Genomic DNA, 20,377 nt, shown 5'->3' with positions numbered 1-20,377 from the left:
CAGAATCACAGGTAGCACACTACCTGTTCAGCAAATGTTATTTTCTTTCACTCTTGCTCCTTTTCATTGGGGTTCCATTCTCTAGTCTGCATATAACCACACTCCTGCTTAATGGACTCATCATCCTTTGCTCTTTTCCAAACAAGTGTTTTCTCTCGATGTTAATAAGGGCTTCATCTATTCAGCCACTGGCCAAGTGAGTAGTCTCAATGCCATGGTCACTCCTCCTCTTCCCCTCCATATTGAGTCACTAAGTTCAATCTTGACCCTAGTTCCTGATGCTTTTCCAACTCTTGTCACCTTCTCATCTGACCACCTCTGACTTCCTTGGTCATTCAAAGAACCTTCTTAAGGTCGTCCAACCACCAATTTTGCCCATGCCAAAACTGCCCCTCTGTTACGGGTTGAATTGTATCAAAAATTGTGTGAACTGTGCCAAAAGATCTTGAAGTTCTAACCCCCATGACTTGTGAACATGACCTTATTTGGAAATAGGGTCGTTGCAGATGACCAAGTTTAAGATGAGGTCACCAGGGTGAGTCCTAATCTGCTTATGAAAAGAAGCAAACTGGACAGAGTCAGGCATGCCCACAGGGAGAATACCACGTAAGGAAGGTGGCAGAGAGAGGGGTGATTGTGTCTACAGGACAAGCAACATCAAAGGTTGCCAGTTAACACCAAATCCAGGGGAGAGGCACAGAACAGATTCTCCCCTGTAGTCCTCAGAAGGGACCAACCCTGCTGACACCTTGATCCCAAACTTGGAGACTCTGGGATTGTGAGATAAGTTTCTGTTGTCTAAGCCATCCAGTTTGCAGTGCTTTGTTACGGCAGCCCTTGCAAACTCATGCAGCTTCCAAGATGTTTTTGTAAATGCACATCTGATCACACCAATCTCTGCCTGAAGTCCTTCCACAAAAATTAAAAGCAGGTTCCATTTATTGTGCACCTACTGGAAACCAGGTGCTCCATCTCTATTGTATGTAATCCTACAACATCCTTTGAAAGAAGACATGACCATTCCCGATTTTGCAGTTGAAGAAAGTGATCTTCTAAAAAGCTGTATCTTGCCCAAGATCATATAGATAGCAAGCAGATAAAAGGAATTTTGACTTTTGGTCCTTTTGAGTCCCAAAGTTAAAGCAGCATTACATGTTTCACTAGAATAGGGCTTAGCAAGCTTGTTTTGTGAACAGCCAGAAAGTTAATATTTTAGGCTTTGCAGGGCATAAGGTCTCACTTGCAAATACTCAGTTCTGCCATTTAGCATGAAAACAGTCTTAGACAATATGTAAATTAATGGTCACAAATGTGGTCCAATAACACTTTATTTATAAAAACAAGCTGAGGGTCAGATTTGGCTGTCTTGCCATCGTCCGCCAACCACTGCCCTATAACATTGTCTTTAGGAAATAATCCATGCTCCTTGACAAGATAATTACTAATATTAATAGTGTGCTCTCTTTATGCCAGGATCTATTCATGTATTATTAACTTATTCAAATTCCCACTACTATTAGTATTTTAAAGGTTACAAACTTGCCAGGATCACACAAATAGTACAGAGCCAGGATAAGAAGTTGGGCAGCCAACCTCCAAAGCCCATGGTCTTCCCTACTGTCCCCAAAGGCCTTCACACCTCTTTCTGACCACATATCCCTCCACATTCCTCCACCCTCCGCATTCTTCCCTCACTGAGCACCCTGTACTTTTTCCAGCCACACCGCAGTGGAGAAGGGGAAATGAAGGAAGGAGAGTCAGCTAGCCCCCCACTGGCTATGGACCAAAGGCCTGGCCTTCCTGGAGCCCTCACTATCAGTAGGGATGGGACGTGTGCAGAAGGAATGGTGCGCAGATCTTGGGGCCCTGAGGGGTTCTTGTGGCTATCCCGTGGAAGCTATCTCCTCCACCCAGTTGTTGTGAGAATCTAGAGATATGAAATACAGTAACCCAAGTAAAAGCACCAATGTGTTTGGCAAGTTGCCTCAACTTACTTTAAAGTCTCTTTTATTATTCAATAGCATCTCAGCTGGGGTTACAGCCACTCACTTCCCCCAAGTCTGCTCCCATCTTCTTCACTAACAGGACCCCAACTTTATTTGGAATGGCAGACTGAGGTAATCAAGGGATACAATTCCAGCCAATGACACATAACCAGAAGTCTGTTGGTGATAGCCAGGGAAGTTTTTTGTCCTTTTGATATAAGTTAAGTGTGTCTTCTTCTGGGCACTGGGTGGCCCAGTGGTTGAGGTCTGCCTCCAGCTCAGGTCATGATCCTGGGGTCCTGGGATCCAGTCCCACATCAGACTCCCTGCAGGGAGCCTGCTTCTCCCTCTACCTATGTCTCTGCCTCTCTCTGTGTGCCTCTCATGAATAAATAAATTTTTAAAATCTAATGAAAAAATGCATCTTCTTTCTAGGATGTAGTCAAAGAACAGCAAGTAGAGGAGTCATCTCTCAACCACAAGGATGAAGGCTTTACCAGAGCTGGTGGAGGAATGGTGCGCAGATCCTGGGGCCCTGACGGGATCATGTGGCTTCTGCACCCTACCTCACACTCCCCCCTTCCAAACATCATTGGTTATGGGAGGGAAATAACCCCTTCTTTGGTTAAGCCATTGTAGTTGGGTTTAACCCAACTTAATGCGGACTTAAACCCTCCTAACCAAAAGACCTGGTCAACACATGAAACATATCTTCAGCAAAAAACATGATTTCTAGAATGTACAAGGTGCTCAGTAAATGCCTAATGAATGAGTCATAATGAGTAAATGACTGCATTAATAATAGAAGGACAGAAGCCCTAGTTCATAGAGGTCAATGTCCCAGGAAAAAGTAGTATTTCCAGCAACTGCTCACTGGGCATTCTCTCAGTTGTCTGCACAAGTGTTCAGAGGTTGGTGCTGTCATTCCCACCTCACAGATCAGGAACCAGAGCTCGAGGAGGTGAGGCTAACTTGTCCAAGGAGTCACAGCCAGTAAGCGGTGAGGCTAGGATTTGAATCCAGACCTGGGTGGTGTTGAAGCTTGTATTCCTTCTCCTAGCCAAGCTACTGTCACAATTCACTGACCACTGGACCCTCGGACCAAAGCTGATGGAAGATTAGAGAAACTTGGGGTGGAACCCAGCCCCATACCCACTGAACCATGTAAGTAAGCCTGGACTATTCTTGCCCTGTGTCTGTTTCCTCATTTGTAAAAAGGATAAAAATATATATCCCTTCCTCATGTTTGTCGTGTTAAATGTGACATGCACATATAAAGTGTGTAGCAGAGCACTAGTAAAGGCTCAAAGAGCAGTGCTCCTCGGCATCACTGTCATCAGTATGACCTCAGTATTCCATGTCCCGGTATAATCTGGGATGGGCCCTGAGTGGAAGGCTCTGGAGGACGTCCCGGTGAGTCGGAGCTTGCAGCTGTTGAAGCCTGTGTATTTTTCAGCTTTGCAGACCTGGTTGCGACTTCTCACTGCTCCTACCAACAACCCCTTTGAGCACAGATCCCCGCAGCCTTCAGAATCGCCTGTGAGGTCCCTCTCCCTAGCTTGAAGTTCTGATAATTCGCTGACTTCATTGTCATTCCCCGCTGAGGGAGCGTCCCTCGGAGCCTGAAGGCTCACTCCTTAATCCCACGCAGGTGTCAGACAATACCCGATGGGCGGTGAACACTGTGCTCCTGTCTGGCTTCCTGCCGGCCCCACCTCAGCACCGGGAGCAGCCGGGAGCTGGGCCCGAGATGCGGGGGCGGATTTGAGTCTGAGATGCTAATCTGCCAACCAAAGGTTTCACATCTGTCTTGGCACACACGCACAGGCCCACGGAATCTGCACAGTCGGTTGCAGCCCTGAGCAGGTGGGGTCCTTCCCCGGGCGTGGAATACAGGTAGGGCTACGTGCCTCTGCTGGCAGAGCCCGCATGGTAAAGCCCGCTGATGCCCTGGGCCACTCAACAGACTGTGTGGGAAAGAATGGACCAGAAAATTACTGTACAGAGCAGAGCCTTTGCAACTAGAGCTCTGCTTCAATGCCAGATCTTATGATTATTAGTTATGTGACTCTAAACTCATTGCTTAATCTCTCTTACAGGCCATTTTCTCATCTGCAAAGTGAGAAAAGTAGTAGGACCTATAGTTGTTCTGAATATTAAAAAAGACAATTTAATAAAGCTTTCATTACAGCCTTTGGGAACTTGTTAGTGCTTGATAATCATTAACGTCTAGTTTATGCACTGTGAAAAGCTTCTGTGTAACCCATTAAGAGCTGCTATGTGCTGTGGGAAGGATACTAGATTGTAGTTGTATTTTATATCTTTTATTGTTGTCTATAATGTCCTATAAAAGTGTTAAGATGAAAGGGCGTGGCATTGTTTTGTGATAAGAACATATCTAGTTTTTAAAATACAAGTTTTGTCAGAGCCTACTATCTACTCAGTGCTGTTGTTCTGAATGCATAACACCACGTGATATGGTTTCTGCTTTCAAAGGGCTTTCAATCTAATTGGGGACATGGCAAAAACAGAGATAAAACCTAACATAAAAAATGCAATGAGCCTAAAATAAGGTGTGTAGCTAAATATTAATGTGAGTGGCAGTGGTCATAATCCCTGGGATTATTCAAGAACAAACTATCCAGAAGGGGTGGAATGGATACCGAGGGTCTGGCTGGCCCTTTCTTTCTTTTTTTTTTTAATTTTTATTTATTTATGATAGTCACACAGAGAGAGAGAGAGAGAGGCAGAGACATAGGCAGAGGGAGAAGCAGGCTCCATGCACCGGGAGCCCGACATGGGATTCGATCCCGGGTCTCCAGGATCGTGCCCTGGGCCAAAGGCAGGCGCCAAACCGCTGCACCACCCAGGGATCCCTGGCTGGCCCTTTCAATAGGCCTGAGATCACTAAAACTTGAAGTTGATAGGGGAAAGCAATAGGTAATCCTTACACTGAAGCTACTATGTTCCAGATACGAATCCAAGCACACTACATATGTTTTCACTTTAATCCACATGGTAACTCTAAGCAGTTGGTGCTACTATTATCCTCATTTTAAGGATGAACAAATGGGGTGCAGAGAAGAGAGGTAATTTACCTCGGGTCTCACAACCAGTAAGCAACAGAGCTGGGTTTCGAACTCAGATGGTCTTGTTCAAAAAGCTGCTCTTAACCACTATGATATACTTCCTTTCAGAAGGAAAGAAATCAGATTGTATTGGGTAGGTGTATAACAGCAGCTGCTGTAACAAACAACCCTAAATCTTTAGTAGCTGAACGTGACAGAAGTTTCTCACCTGCCACATAGCGGTTCGGTGCAGGCCTTCAGTGGTTCAGGGACTTAAGCTCCTTCCATCCTGTGACTCCCCAGTTCCCTAGGGCCATGGGGTCCTCTTCTAAATCTCTCCTGGAGAAAGCCTCTTCATACAGAGGGACTTACGACCAGCCTGGAAGTGGCATCCCTCATTTGTGTTCAGCCACACAGCCATTCCTAGCTGCAAGGGAATCCGTAAGGTATAGTCTGGCCAACTGTCCAGGAAGAACATGGGCACCAGTGAGCAGTCGCGATCTCTGCCACACAACGAAAGACCCAAAACATTCACCCAAGTGCAAAAAGAATAGAGAATAGAGAGACAGCTCCAAACACCAACCCCAAATATACAGCCATAGTGTCTAGTATCCAAACTGCTGTAAAACAGCATTAGTCCTAACCCTAGAAGAAGTCCAGAGATACCTGAATGACCAGTTGTGCAGATGGGACACAGCAAGTTGAAGCAGAGGACTCCAGGCAGTGACTAAGTGCTTAGGAACACCATAAGCAGAGGCTCTTCCTCCCCCGGCTCCTCTGAAAAGACAAAAACAAAAACAAAAGTTGACCAGATGCAGCAAGATCTCTGCCAGTGAGTCAGTGAGTTGAAGGGCCCCGTCTGGAGCTTGGCAGGACACCAGGACCCCGCCAAGATGCTTTAACCAGAGCATGGTCTGTAAGATGGCCGGATCCAGGGTGGGGCTCAGGTCTACAGGGGTGACCAGGACCCAGGCAGGAGGATTAAATAAGGCCTTGTGATTGAATCCCTCTAAGAGGTAGAGACAGGAAAGGGGTGAGCAGAGAAAGCAGAAAGAACTGTCACCCAGCATCTGCATGTGCTCAGCCAGAGATTGTCTTGACTCATTGTGGGTTCTGAGCAAAACAGCCCTGAGCAGTAGGACTAGACCTCCGACACCTTGAACTCAGAACAGCCAAGACTTCTCCCCATCCTGTATTCCATGTCCTGGTAAACTGCACCGCCATCCACCAAGCTACCAGAGTCAGAGTGTGGGTATCTTCACTGACTCTCCACTCAGGGGATCTGAATTCTCTCTCGTATATAGCCCCTCCTTCTCCCCGTCCCCCACATCCCTGCTGTAGTTCAGACACCCCCTTCCTGCCTGGACTAACAGATCTACAACTTTACTGCAACCTTCCCTCCTTTCTATGCAGTTAGTTCTCCAACAAATATTTATGGAGCTTTGAAGCAGATACGAGGCTATTTGCCTTCCCAATATCCTTTCTTACCTTCTTCCTTACCAACTGAATCCCAATGTGTTCTGGAAAGTAATATGCACAGTTAAAAAACAACAACAACAACAACAACAACAACTACCTTTCCCAGGCTTCCTTCCTTACAAGTAGAGGTAACTGTGTGACACAATTCTGGCCAATGAGAAGTAGGGAGCACTCTCTGGGAAGTGTTTCTTTCCTTGAATGGGGGAAAAATAAGTCTTCTACAAAAAATTCTTTTTTCATTTTCTTTGGTCCTTCCTCTCCTTCCTGCCTAGAAAATGGACATGATGCCCAGAGATATGCATTTTCTTACTCCCATGAGAAAGGATGCCATATGCAAGGTGGTGCAGCTGGAGGAGCCAGGACCCCGATGACTTTCTCAAGCACCTGTGCGCTCCCTGGTTTGCCTACTTCTGCACATTTGGTTGAGGGGAAGTATTAGCTTCCTATTGCTGCTGTAATAAATTACCATAACCTTAGTTACTTCAAACAGCAAATTTATTCTCATACAGTTCTGGAGAGAAGTCTAAAATTAGCTTCAGGGGGCTGAAGACAAGGTGTTGGCAGGGCGGGTTCCCTCTGTTAGCCTTTTCAGCTTCTATGGCCACTGGTGCTCCCCAGCTGGTGGTGGTGGCCAGAGCGCATGGCTACACACTGCCTCCTTCATTACCCTGTCTTCTCTCTTACTCCTGCTCCTCCCTCTTCAAGGACCCTTAGGAGTCTTTTAAGACATTGGGTCACATTGGAGTACATCAAGGACCTCAGGATAATTTGGGATAACCTTCCCATCTCAAGAACTTTAATTTCATCATATCTGCAAAGTTTCTTTTGCCATTTAAGGTAACACATTCACAGGTTCCAGGGATTAGTATGAAGACATCTTTGAGGTCCATTATTCATCCTACCACAGTGGGAGAAATAAACTCTTGTATAAACTATTTGACGATTGTCTGTTACTCACAGCTAAAGGCAATCCAAGCTGATAAGAGCACCTAGTGGGTCCCAGACACGAGGCTTGGTGCTGAAGATATTCCAGCGCTGAGTGCATCTCCCCAGCTGAGAGTCTATCCTGCTACGTTTGCAACTATTTGCTTATTTTGTGGCCTTGGGAGGCTATGAACTCCAGAAGGCAGGAAATGTGCGACTCATGCTTCTCTGTCATCCCAGCACCAACTCAGGGCCTGACACGTTGTGATACTCAGAAAACTTGGGTTGAACAAATGAACTAAGTAATTTGGTGATCACAGCTTGGCCAACAACTCCTAAATAACAGGACTGGGAGTTCATTCTAAGCATCACTGAATAGGAGTGTGGAGATAATTGACTAACACTCTGACCCAGCAGTTCCCAAAAGCAGTTCCATGGACCAGGTACTACACGAAAACAAAAGGAGTCAGTGATGGTGAGGCTGAAACAAGACCATTTAGAAAGCCCATATACGCCTGCCTCTTAAAGTTCCCAAACTGTGAGATGTTCCATAATGAAGAAACCTGTTTCATGCAGCATTTCCCAAGTTCATTTGGACATGCTATTCATTTCTCATGGAGTACTTACTGATCTCCCGTGGAGCTATAGTTCCATGAAACACTCTCTGGAAGACACTGCTGCACCCTTCCCGGGCCTGCCTTGGGAACTAGGACAGTCCAGGGCCCATGGGTGGGCTCAGCAGCGATTAGACTAAGCGAGTGCAGGGCTGTCTGGCTCAGGAGATGCCACTCTCAGGGAGGGCTTTGGGGTGAAGCTGGACCTCGTGGATGCTGGCATGTGTCCTGGGAGAGAGGAAGGTGGAGCATTCTCTACTTATTCCCACAGGCTGCCTGTTTCATTTTTAAATGGCCCAGGCACAGAGTCAGTGGACTCAGAGGAAGAGTATAAACAGGATCACCCAAAAGCATCTTTCTGGAGTGTCCCTGGCTAAGCAAACCCTGGTTATGGCCTGATCCCACACGAGCTGACCATTTGCCAGCTACCTCCAGCCGAATGTCAGCCAGACAGTGAAGACTTGATCCTGTCCCCACAGCAGCGACCTGGACAGGGGCTTCCTCTCCTTGGTCATGAGAAGCCATGTGACCTTCCAGCCCCTCTTCATCGTGATCCATCTGCGCTGAGGATTACTGTTCCTGCCTCCACTGAGCAGCTAGCATCTGCCTCCGTGTTCAGGGAACTTCAGTCCCAAACCTCTTCTGATCTCCTGCCTCGAGGCTTGGTATGCACCAGAGGACACGTGTCCTCAGAACGATGGGGCTGAACTTGATGTTGAAGATCCTACATTCTGTGGTTTTCAAATTGAAATCTGCAGTTCAATTTGTTCAGTTTCGAATGGAGATCCAGGAGTTTAACTGGGGATACCAGGGGACCCACTCTTAAGGACACAGAGCAGCTTTTACCTTTTTCATATTAAACTCATTTCCAAGAATTTTCATTTATATTCCTTGCAAATAATTTTTTAAAAAATTTTGAACCACATTCTCTAGGTCAAGATCTTCATGGTACACATGGAAAAACTAAGGCTCAGAGAGGGAGAGGGAGTGTCCAAGACTACAAAGCACATGAAAGGCACTTTTGGAAAGAGGATCCAGTCCCTTGTGTCTGTCACACTATGCAGTTCCTGACCAGAAGAGAGCATTGGATGCAAAATCTTCAGAAGACATTTCCCCCCAAAATTTCCAACCAGTTAATAGAAAATGTGATAGAAAACAGACTTCTAAAAGTAAATTTGGGTTACAATAAGAAGAATGCTTTTTAAAGGACATCCCCTAAGGACTCCATCTGGTTAATTAATGACACTATCGTTCATCTGTTTTGAAGATTTCACTGGCTACAAAATGGACTTGGACATAGGGTTCTCCTTTTCTACCCCTGCCCTATCCACTCTCTCTTCTCTCCAGCTTCCTGGGCATTATTTAACACCATCACTCTAGCCATGGAGAACAAGCTTAGAGCAGAAATGCACACAAATATTTCAGAAGAATGAAGCACCCCCACACCCTACAAACACTAGATCTCAGCCCAATCTACTTTGTCATGACCCAGCCCCTCTCCCCAAGCCACTATCTCCAGCCCAGGACAAAGCAACAAAAAGGATTTTCTTTGCTTTTCAGAAGATATATCAAAAGAATAAGCATCTCCAGAAGTTTAAAGCACAGAAATCCTCACCCAGTTTGAGAATTTGTGTTAGAAAAGGCTATGTGAAATGTAAATAGATAACAGGACTCATCCACCAAGCTCAATGGAATGTGAGCTTTCTCCTGTACCTTCCCCACACCCTTTTCTTCTTGATGACTCTTTTATTTGGGGCACAAACTAACTACTTGCCTTCCGGAAATTATGCTCTCTGTGGGACTAGAATTACATGCATAATACAAAATGAAGAGCTAAAGCTCAGAGTGGTTAAGTAACTTGCCTAAGGTCACACAGCAAGTAAGTGGTAGAGCCCAGATCCAGATGCAGGTTTCAGACTCTAATGCTCATATTTTCTCCACTGGGGCCTTAGCCCCTATGACGTACTGACAACATGAGCTAACATTTATTGAAGAAGTATTGAAATAAACCCACTCCAACAAGGAACAGGAGTGGCCATTGGATTTTTAACCTACCTCTGTCCTCCAACTGAGACATCAAAAAAAGAATTGTCTCCTCTGGAACTTACAATTGAATTGCATCAAACTCATGGACCCAGATAACTAATTGATCATTTTTGCAATCCGACCCCTCTCATTTGGAAGACAGAGGTACGATCCTCCTTTATGGATGTTTCTTAGCATCATCACCTCCTATGCTCTTGGCAGGTCACAATAAAACTTGGCTATTGCTTGGACATTGCTGTCTGAATATTGGATGTGGACACTTCCCAGATATTATCTATGACAATCAGACACGTTGGATGTTTTAGGAGTTTCCAGACATGGCATTTGTTTTTTATCCGCATAAGTGGCCCTATGGTTACCATATATAAACCCCACAGATCTTCCCAAATGGCAAACATAGACCCTGTGTCACCAAAGCCCAGAGCTTTGGTATGAGCTTACACTTGCCATGGAATTGCTTTAATTTACGACTCTTTCAGAAAGGCCAACTTTCAAGTTGTAGGCCATGATCTCAGAGACAGGCATGCACCTTCCCTCAGTTTAATAGGTGGGTTTGGAGAATCCAAGATCCCAAAGATTGAACTGTCATCTGATTTTGTAGGCAAATATCTACTTAATCACTCTTCCATTGCCTGAGGAGAGAATCATAACCTATGTGTTCCAAAGGAATTTGGTTTCGCATTTGGCAGTAAATATCATTTGTTTCCAAACTGGGTGTGTTTTGGCATTTGACATATCACTTCAAATAGAGGAATAAGACAAAGGGTGGTTTTGTGCCAGAGCAGAATGGTGGACAAGCTGAGGATACTCAAAGTTCTCTCATTTAAAAACATACCTCCACCACCATGCCTTCATCACCAAAAAAAATGTTATTGCCATTAATGCCCAGGCCCTTTCCCTGGGATTGAAGCCCCCCTAGTGTGTCTACCAGTGAGGAGGATCTCTTGGGCTTCAGGACCCAGGGGAGCCAGTTGGAGGGCAAAGAGGTTTGTAGAGAGACTTGAGGCCCAGCACAAGAGTTAAACAGAAGGATCAGAAGAGGAGAAGCAACTGTGTCTTCAGTGTTTCTCTAAGGCTAATCCTAGTAAAGAAATTGCTAGAACTCTGTTCCCCTACACAATCCCTCAAACATTTCTGAAGTCACTAGATCACTTTGGGTGTGCCCATGAACGAGTCCCCTTCACACTTCAGCTTCCGCTCTATCAGGAATGTTTCCCATCCCAGCCTCGGCTGCTCACAAATCCACCCTGGATATACTGATACCAGCATTATTGGCCCTGGTCCTCCAGCATTGTCAGAATCCCTTGAAATGACTCCTTCTACTTTCTTCTCCACCCTCATTCCCTGAGGACACAATTAGGAGCCTCTCAGTGCTGGGTGAGATGACAAAGACTCGCATATGGGCTGTACAAAACATCACCCACTGTCTTATGACAGTTCTATGGCCCCCAAAACAAACCTCTGCACCTCTACTCTTTACTGAAGGTGAATTCCAACCCAGAAGTTTTCTGATTCCCCATATAACCCACCCTATTGTCCTTCCACACTTAGCAGAATAATGTTTTAATGCAATCACTGTAGCAACCATCATGGTAGATTTTCCCCATATTAAGCCAGCCCTTATATTCCTGGTGTTTCTCCAAGACACATCAGCCTTGGGGCAAAATGGCACAGAGTTAATAGGCTGATTCCAGCCCCACCCCTGTTGCAAGATCTCAGATGTTCCCAAGAGTTCCCTCTTGCAAAGGGGCCACCTCCTCCATGCTCACAAAACTGCTTCACCCTTTTCCAATTACCAATACCAGGGAGCATATTGTGTGATAAGTCACTTTCACCTCCAATGACATCTTTAACTCCTGCTTCTGCATCCACTCAAGCTATCAATGCCCATGATGGCCATCAGAGTGGCTTACAAGTCACAATGTCAGCCATCAGAAAATCATGACCAAACTAGCAAGAATTTTTAGAGTTGCTAGTGATAGACACCCAAGTAAATATAAGTGCAAGAAGGAATTTGTTAGGTCCCATGACTGGGAAAAAATCAAGATGGTACCATATTTAGGAATCCCAGTCTCCCCTCCCCTACCCGTCTCCTCCACTCACTTGTATGCTGGCTTCATTCCCAAACAGGCTCCCTCCATGCCTTGGCAAAATTGGTCACTGTGACTGTTGGCTCCAAATTTACGGCTGTGCATAGCGGGAAGGAGAATCCAAGCTTTCTCATTCAGAAGCTCCAGAACCTCTGATTGCCCCAGCTGGTAACTGCTTTCCCTGAACCATGCCCTGTGACCAAAGGAACACAAACTTCTGTGGACCAAGGTCAGAGGCCCACTCCTGTGTGGGAGAGTATTAGCTTCAACTGAACTAAATGGAAGAGGGTCCCCAGAGGAAAGAAAGATTTTTATCACCAAAATAAGGAGAAGTGTTCCGGAAAGTCTAAAGCAACAGAAACCCAAATAGACTTTATTCCAAGAAGTTAAAATATCTCTTAGCTCTTTTACGTTTGCTCAAGAACTGGGGTAAATAAAACCAGGCCTGCAAGCTCAGGAGTGAGAACCAGTGTGGCATTGAATCTGGACCTTAGTGTGGGAATCTGGGATCTGGAAAGGCAAGAGAAGCAAAGTAGGGACAGCTGTTGATTCCAACTCAGCCTGGCCAAGTCCCTTGCTCTTCGTGGGCCTCCTGAACAGATTGGCCTCACTCACTGTCCTTCACACTGAGCCCCTAAGCCCACCGAAGCTTCATTATTGCCCCAGGATCAAACCTCAGCATAAGGTATGAAAACCCTATCTCCATGCTGCTCTTTTCAAATGTGCCCAGATACAAACATGTTAGCAGTTGAAAAGCAGCTCCTGGCAAACATTAACGTAGGAACCATTAAGGTAGCTTGGGAATAAAGGCAACAGAGAGCTGAGAGATGGAAACAGGCTTCTGGCTACATCATTCGAGGCCTGATTCCCATCCCACCTGCAGACAGCACCTTCCATTACAAAAGCTATCCAGTTCCCCTTTCTGCGTACATCAAATTGGGTTGAATTTTCTATCACTTACAACCAAAAGAACCCTAAGCAAAAGAAACAGGGAGTGCCTTTCCTGAGCACTATCTTGAGTAATATGATGAACATTTGTGGTTTAGTGAGAACACTCAACAGATTAGAAATATCTGTCCTTGGTGTGAGTCCTGGTTGGGACAAGGAATGTTGGCACTGATGTCACATACTTGAGGAAATAAATAAATCCAAATCTATATGGCGCTAAATATCCTGTCTTTAGTTTCACAGATGCTGATCATTGATCAGACTCCAATCTCCATTTACCAGGGAAAAAAATGGGTTTAGAAACACATCCAACTTTCATTGCCTGGCACGAGATAATTGGCCAATTTTTATCCCACAGGATATCAGGGAAACTAGTGCAGTGAGATTTCATCTGATTTGTAAAGTAGTAGATCCCTGAACATTAATGTGCTGATCGGCTTTCAGAGAACCAACCAAGCGTCAAGCCAAAATGAGTCTTACAAGGGCTTCTATGAACCTGTTATTTTTCTGTTTAGTATTCAGTTTCATTTTAAGGATTAATTCTCTCAGTACAAGGTGAGCACTGGAACTGCATATGAATCTATGTACCCTATGAGCAGCTTTGTATTAAGCTAAATACCTGGAGCTTTCATGCATTTGTGAAACCCAAATCTCCCAAATGAACAACTGAGGTCTTACTTGCAGCTGAGAAGATAAAGCATTTTAAAGATAAAACTACTTCTTAGGGTTTTGAAGGCCTTGGACTTATTCACCTTTGAGATTGGGGTTTGGCTCACTTTTGGGGTGTGAAGAATCTGAACTAAATTTGTCTAACTGCAGAACCAGAGCCTCCTCACCTCTCTCCTGTCTAACATAGTTCCTGCAACAGACTAGAAAAACCACAAAAATATTTTTAGTTTTTTTCCTTCCTCTCTAAAAGAAATGCTAAAGTTAAAAAAGGTCTATTCCCTATCAACCAGGCCAAACCCATATATTAGCCTTCAGAAAACTAAATTCAAACAACATGAGGAATTCATTAGTTCATGAAAGTGAATGGCCCAGGGATGAGTGAAACTTCAGACAAAGCTTGATCCAGCACCCACTTTCTGAGATCAAGACCTAATATCTTCCTGCCCATTTTTAAGCTTAATTTAATCTACTTACTTTGGTGTTGGCTCCATTCTCAAGCAATCTCTCCTGGGATCCCTGGGTGGCTCAGTGGTTTAGTGTCTGCCTTTGGCCCAGGGCGTGATCCTGGAGTCCCGGGATTTAGTCCTGCATCAGGCTCCCTACGTGGAGCCTGCTTCTCCCTCTCCCTGTGTCTCTGCCTCTCTCTCCCTCTCTTTCTGTGTCTCTCATGAATAAATAAATAAAATCTTTTTTTTAAAAAAAAAAGTAGTCTCTCCCTTCATTGTGTCAAGATGATGAGCAATAGCTTTCAGAGCTACATGATTCTTTATTCAATCCAGCAGAAATAGAATCTGTATCTCAGAATCTCTAGCAGAAGTTGTAAGGTTCTTCTGATCGGACTGGCTTAGATCATAAGCCCATTTCTTTTTCTTTCCTTTTTTTTTAGGATGCTATTTATTTATTCATGAGAGACACAGAGAAAAAGACAGGCAGAAACAGAAGCAGTCTCCATGCAGGGAGCCTGATGTGGGACTCTATCCCAGGACTCCAGGATCACACCCTGGGCGGAAGGCAGGCGCTCAACCACTAAGCCACCCAGGCATCCCAATAAGCCCATTTCTGAACCAATCACGATGGGAAAGGAGGATGCAACATGCTTATTGGCCCAAGCCAGAGTTCATCCTTGGAGCTAGGAGAAATGTCAATCCTACCCAGACCACATGGCTGGAGAACTTGGGTTATAGTAGGTAGGAGGAATGGGTCATGCTGGATGGTAATCCCCAAACATCCATTACAGTGCTCATTTTACACATGAAGCAACAGAAAACTAGAGAGGTTTCTTGACTCGGAATCACACAATGAACTAAGTGGGAGAGAGAGAAAGTACACCCCAAACTCACTGTCCTAAAGAGCCTTGTGAAACTAACTCCCAACCAACACTGAACAAATGCCATTGTGTCTTTTCATACTTCCAAAGTTTCTTGGGGGGGGGGGGGGGAAAGACAGAAACATTCTATAGGTATGTGAGGGAAAGTAAATTACCTGCAAGGCCCTACATTCCTTAGGAGCAAGATCCAGGATTTTCAAGAACAAACAGCAAAGAAAAGAAAAGTCCCAAGAACCCAGTGCATAGACTAAATGGGTCATCGCAGCCAGACAGAGCAACCCAGGGTGCCAGGCATGGGAAACAAAAGAGAAAGTACTGCTTGGGCCTGGGGCAGCCTCCAGACTTGAGGGAGAAGTCTGGGGGGTGGGGGGTGGGGGGGGCGGCAGGACTGCCTTTTCTCTGTTCCGAATCCTTTGCTAGGCCATTTGCATCTCATTGTGGTCCTGGATGATTTAAGGAGCCCAGTGAAAGCCCTTGGATGTGGTTAGGACGTTCATGCTCCAGTGATAAATAATGTGACCAATGTGTATGGCCTAGAGTCACTGCATTATCAAAGGGCTCCATGGAAACGCGGGAAATGCCAGGGCTTCTTTTCCTGCTTCTGCTTGTTTTCCTTCTTTATTTATTTAATCTACTTGATGAATTGATTTCTTGTCCCTTTCCAAGTGTTTAATACCATCCTAGGAACTGACACCCTTCCCGTTGTTGGCATGTGATCTCTTCAATCCTGCAGTTCCACCAGAGCTTTGATCAGCAGTCAGAGTTGAAAGAAGAGGATGAAGGAGACCAGGCCCCTTGCCCATCCCTCTCCCTCTGCCACCCTCTCCAGACACTTTTTTTTCTTTATCAAAAGAAATCTCCTGGTTGACTTCAAAGGCAGCTCTGTATCCAGAGAGATAATACTGGTAGGGAGTAGGGGAGGAAGGGGAGGGTGGAGAGGAAGGGGTGGGGTCTCTGGGTGGGAAGGGATGGGGGCAGCTGGAAACCAGCCCCCCGCTTCAGTGCAACTTGTCCTATGGGGCCGGGCCCAGTCAGGAAGACTCAGGCCTGCATTTGGCAAGGGGTGTGACAGTAAGAACTCAGAAATCTGGGCTTGTCTTTGCTGACAGGGAAGTCAGGTTTGGACAGGGCAGAAAGGAATGACTACTGGTTGTTTATGGCACAGCTTCTTAGACTGACCCCTATTTCTGCCTCCAAACTGGGGTTTGGAGTCTGCGTTCGGGTTCCAGCTCTGCACATTTCAGATGTGTTCAGTTGAGCAAGCTTTTTACCTCTCTAAGCCCCTCTGACTTCTCAATGCATCCCTTAAATGAGATTATTTCTCTTTCCCTTCCACTGCAGGCATGACAAGCCAACAGGATTGGGAAGGGCAAATTGAGCATGCCCTGATCAAGACTGGTCACCATTGGGACTGAGCACTTCCCCCTCCCCCTATGCAGGCAGGGAGATAAAGCAAGACAAGTTCAAAGGCCTTAAGTTTTCCAGGTCACAAGCTGTTGGGGATGGGGATGTGTGTGTGCAGGAATTGGGAGGAAGCAATTTGCCAAGGGACTATCACAAGGTACACATGGGTGAGGACAGAGGTGGCCCAAATATCAGAGCAGTGGCTTTCAGGTGCCACATTCAAATTTTCACCAACTCTTCTCCATCACTATGAACCAGATAAAAAGAGTGTCACCCAGCAATAGCAGAGGAATAGACCACCAGCTTCCCAGCTACTACCGGGAACCTAAGACAACATCGGGGGAAGGAGGAGACTCCTTAATAGAGAACACATGCCAAGGTCTATTTCCCTGGGTGTCTTCCTGCCCCACTAGAGCTAAAGCCATCTCTGTGGCCAAAGAGAACATTACTAGCATCCAGGATACAGGGGTCATAATCTTCTTGCCTCTTAACAGTTGTTAGGATCCTAGAAGTTAAAGTGTATGGAGGTCTCTGAGACAATGCACGGCAGAGTGCCTATTGCAGAGGTAGTAGCCTTTGTTGGTGTTTCAACCACATGTTATTTGCTTTGTTTAGATTATAAGTTCCATCAGCCCTTCCTCTTTTCAAGGTGGAAACACCAGAATGCAACACAGATTTCAAATGTTTTCCTCTCTCATTTTGTGTGGTGGCATTTTAGGCACTAAGGCTGATAATGTTTTCTTTTCCACCATCCCATCATCACAGAACTTCACTTTCTGACATCATAAAGCCCTCTGTGCCAGAACAACCAATTAGGCATCGATGGATGGAGGAGCCTGTAACTCAAAGGCTCTTTTTTTCCATTTGTCTTCCAAGAGCAGTGATGGTTGCTTTTCAGACCCACACAGACTCCATCTGTGTCAGACCCTCCAACAGAATGGTTACATACGTCTCTTTAGGGGCACCTTGCCCACTTTGTGGATTCAGTATTGTCTCAATCATGTTCCGGTTTCCTTTTGGCATTTGTCACACACCTGGAGCCTTTGTGTCCTCCCTCTATGCTGTCATCGTGTGGTTACTCAGCAATTGCCAACTGGTTTTTCATATTAACCCAAGAAAAACATCATTAGGAATGGTGAGCCTGTGGCCAAATTCATTGCTTAATGGTCTGCTAAGCCAAACAGGAATAAATTGGAGATATCTGAGCTGAAGGCCTCCCTAACAGCAAGGAACATGAAGCTGATTCCTTGAATGTGAAAAAATGGTAGAGTTGCCCTTGCTGCATTATAGAGAGTTTTCCCTAAAATCACTTAAAGAAATGTACCATTTCTCTCTAAGTCTTCCTGCAAATATGCTTTTTTCCTACAAGATAAAGTCATCATACTGTTGTTTTCATTAAAATTCCTATTCCCCATAGAACAGCTTCTTTGGTAACTGGTTCTACTTCTTCTTAATAGAGCTGCAAATTATGGAGAAAGGGGTTCAATGTCCTCTTCCTTAGGGCTGCTCTTTTTCCTTCTCCTACCATTCTACCTCTACTTCTCCAGCTGACCATCTTCCCACCACCAGCAACCCCTACCTCCACCACCTCCCCACATCTAGCTTCACTATCATACAATCCCATAGATACATAAGCAGAAAAACCAAGTCACCTACAGGGTAAAATTCAGACTGCCATCAAACATCTGAATAATATAAGACAGAAAATCCTAAATGTCAAGGAAATAGAGTGACCCCCAGAATTTTATATGTAAGAAAGTTGTCCTTCAAATTCAAAAGCAACAGTCCAGATAAAACATACCAGAGAGAGAGAGAGAGAGAAATAGCTTTTGAAAAAAAATTTATCAATCAAATCCAGCCAATGAAAAAAAAAAATAAATGAACATAAAGAACTCAGAAAAAGAAAAATCCAGTTTTAAAATGCTTTAAAAAGAATAGGTGGCAAACATTAACATATCATCAAAGTACAAAGTTCATGCTATCGAGATACAATAATTGCAATAAGGTGTAAAAAAAATAAACAAAATGTAAAAATTATCAGGTAACTAATAAAGGTGAAGGATGAAAGTTCTAATTTCCAAGTGTGACATATTATGGAGTTTGTAGATTTGTCTACATTTAAAGCACATGTTCAAAAGGTCTAGCAACCCCAACTTGTCAGGTTTTCTATAATCGTATGCTTTTACCTTTGGTAGTCTCTTCCAAGAACTTATTCACTAGTTGTCAATAAATGTTTACATGTGGTTTTAGTGATTTCCTTATTTCCTTACTTCTGTGAAGTAGCAGATTATGTAATTTACTACTTTTTGTTTCTCAAGACACACATGAAATGTTCCTATTTTTTCTCTTCTTTTATCTGTAGATAGAAGGAGAGAGACGATGGAGCAGTTATTTCCATGGAGTAAGATTGGATGCCATCTTTAGGTTTCTTCTCTGTATTTTAATGTGTTGAGTGATTTATTTTCATCATTATCATGTAACATTCTACAAAATCTGTTATTCAAGTGCTGGACTGGAACAAAAAAAGAATTGCTGGTACCTTCTCCTACTTCTCAGACTCCTTTCTGACCAGCTAGCAGGGGCATGAGGGAATGAGCATGGTTGTCAGGGTGCGAAATGTCCTATCTGTGCATTATCTCCGGAATTATTTTCTATCTGCACCAAAATATGAATTTCCTAACAACTCAAGTTATCAACTCCCCCTTGGAAGCATCTATCAGTTCTGGAAAAATGAATGTCTAAAGTAAATTGCAGTAATCTAGAATGAACATAAATATTCAAAGATGGGGGCAGTGGAATGGTTTCCATTTCCTCACCTGGAATCCCCACCTTCTGAGTCAGCCATCCAGGGAACAAGGCAACAATAGGGACAAATACTTTGCAACCCCCTAAGGACCAAATCCTTTATTCATGAATTACCGGGGACCTTTAAGAAAAATACAATTTCTAGAGGAAGTCAATAAAAGTAAAAGAAAACTTGTTCTAGCCAAAATTCAATGACACTAAAGGTCTTTGGGCGGCACCATATTTGGGGCTCAGTAGAATGGAGTAAGTGGAGAGGGCTTTGCATCTGCTGTAGGGTGGTCACCTGTGTCACTTATGCCCCGATATTCTAGGCAATGGGCAAGGCAGAGTCTCAGGAGGAGCAATCAGAGCAACCATCCCAGAATAATTGACCATTCGGCACCACCAGAGAGTCCCACGTAGGAAAACAACTACTTGTATGTGCATTCATAGAGCGCTTTATGTCATTAAGTCTCATTCATCTTCCCAACGGCCTTATGAGGTCATCGATCTTATCTCCACTTTTTGCACAAGGAAGCAGAAGCTTAGATAGTTTAAGTCTAAGATCACTTAGCTACTTTTGGTGCCCCCAGGATTTAAAAATAGACTAATGATGAGCTGCTCAAATTTAAAGAGACAGGAGAATGAGTAAGGCAAAATCAGCTGAATAGAGAGCAGAATGGTGTCTCAGGTCTGATCATATAAGAGTTCAATCTGGGCAGCTGAAGCTCAGAGTCTGGAATTCTAAAAGGCAGCCACAGCTGACAGGGTTAAGGGCCATATCCTCTCCCAAATCTCCAGTTACACAGCCTGATGGGCCAGGAGAGATGCCCTATTCCTCAGGATGGCACTCTAACCAAGAGAGATGTCAGGGTTCTGCACCTGGGCCCAGCCCTGATGAGTCAGAGATCAAGGTGTTCACCTGATATAAAAGGCCTCTTGAATCTTCTGGAGGTGTGCCACCTTTTGAGTGGAATTCAACCCAGACCTGTTTTAAATAAAATTAAGCTTTATTCCAAAAGCATAAGACTAAGGTGGC

At 44.6% G+C, this 20,377-nt stretch overlaps 2 long non-coding RNA genes across 2 annotated transcripts in view; one reads left to right on the top strand and one right to left on the bottom strand.

The window, feature by feature from the left end:
- The first annotated feature begins 3,011 nt into the window (after window positions 1–3,011).
- Window positions 3,012–13,375, top strand: LOC140642242 (uncharacterized). Its single transcript, XR_012038740.1, has 2 exons — window positions 3,012–3,149; window positions 12,247–13,375. It is a non-coding gene; the product is annotated as an uncharacterized lncRNA (long non-coding RNA).
- Window positions 5,283–20,377, bottom strand: part of LOC140642243 (uncharacterized) — a 76,492-nt gene continuing 61,397 nt past the window's right edge. The window contains exons 2-3 of the long non-coding RNA XR_012038741.1: window positions 5,720–5,830; window positions 5,283–5,514 (exon numbers count right to left, since the gene is read on the bottom strand). This is a non-coding gene — a long non-coding RNA (uncharacterized lncRNA). The remainder of the gene's footprint in view (window positions 5,515–5,719; window positions 5,831–20,377) is intronic.

Source organism: Canis lupus, chromosome 11 (assembly GCF_048164855.1).
Source record: "Canis lupus baileyi chromosome 11, mCanLup2.hap1, whole genome shotgun sequence".
Lineage (NCBI taxonomy): Eukaryota > Metazoa > Chordata > Mammalia > Carnivora > Canidae > Canis > Canis lupus.
Note: the sequence above shows the minus strand (reverse complement) of the source record. Positions and strands in the feature narration are given on the sequence as shown.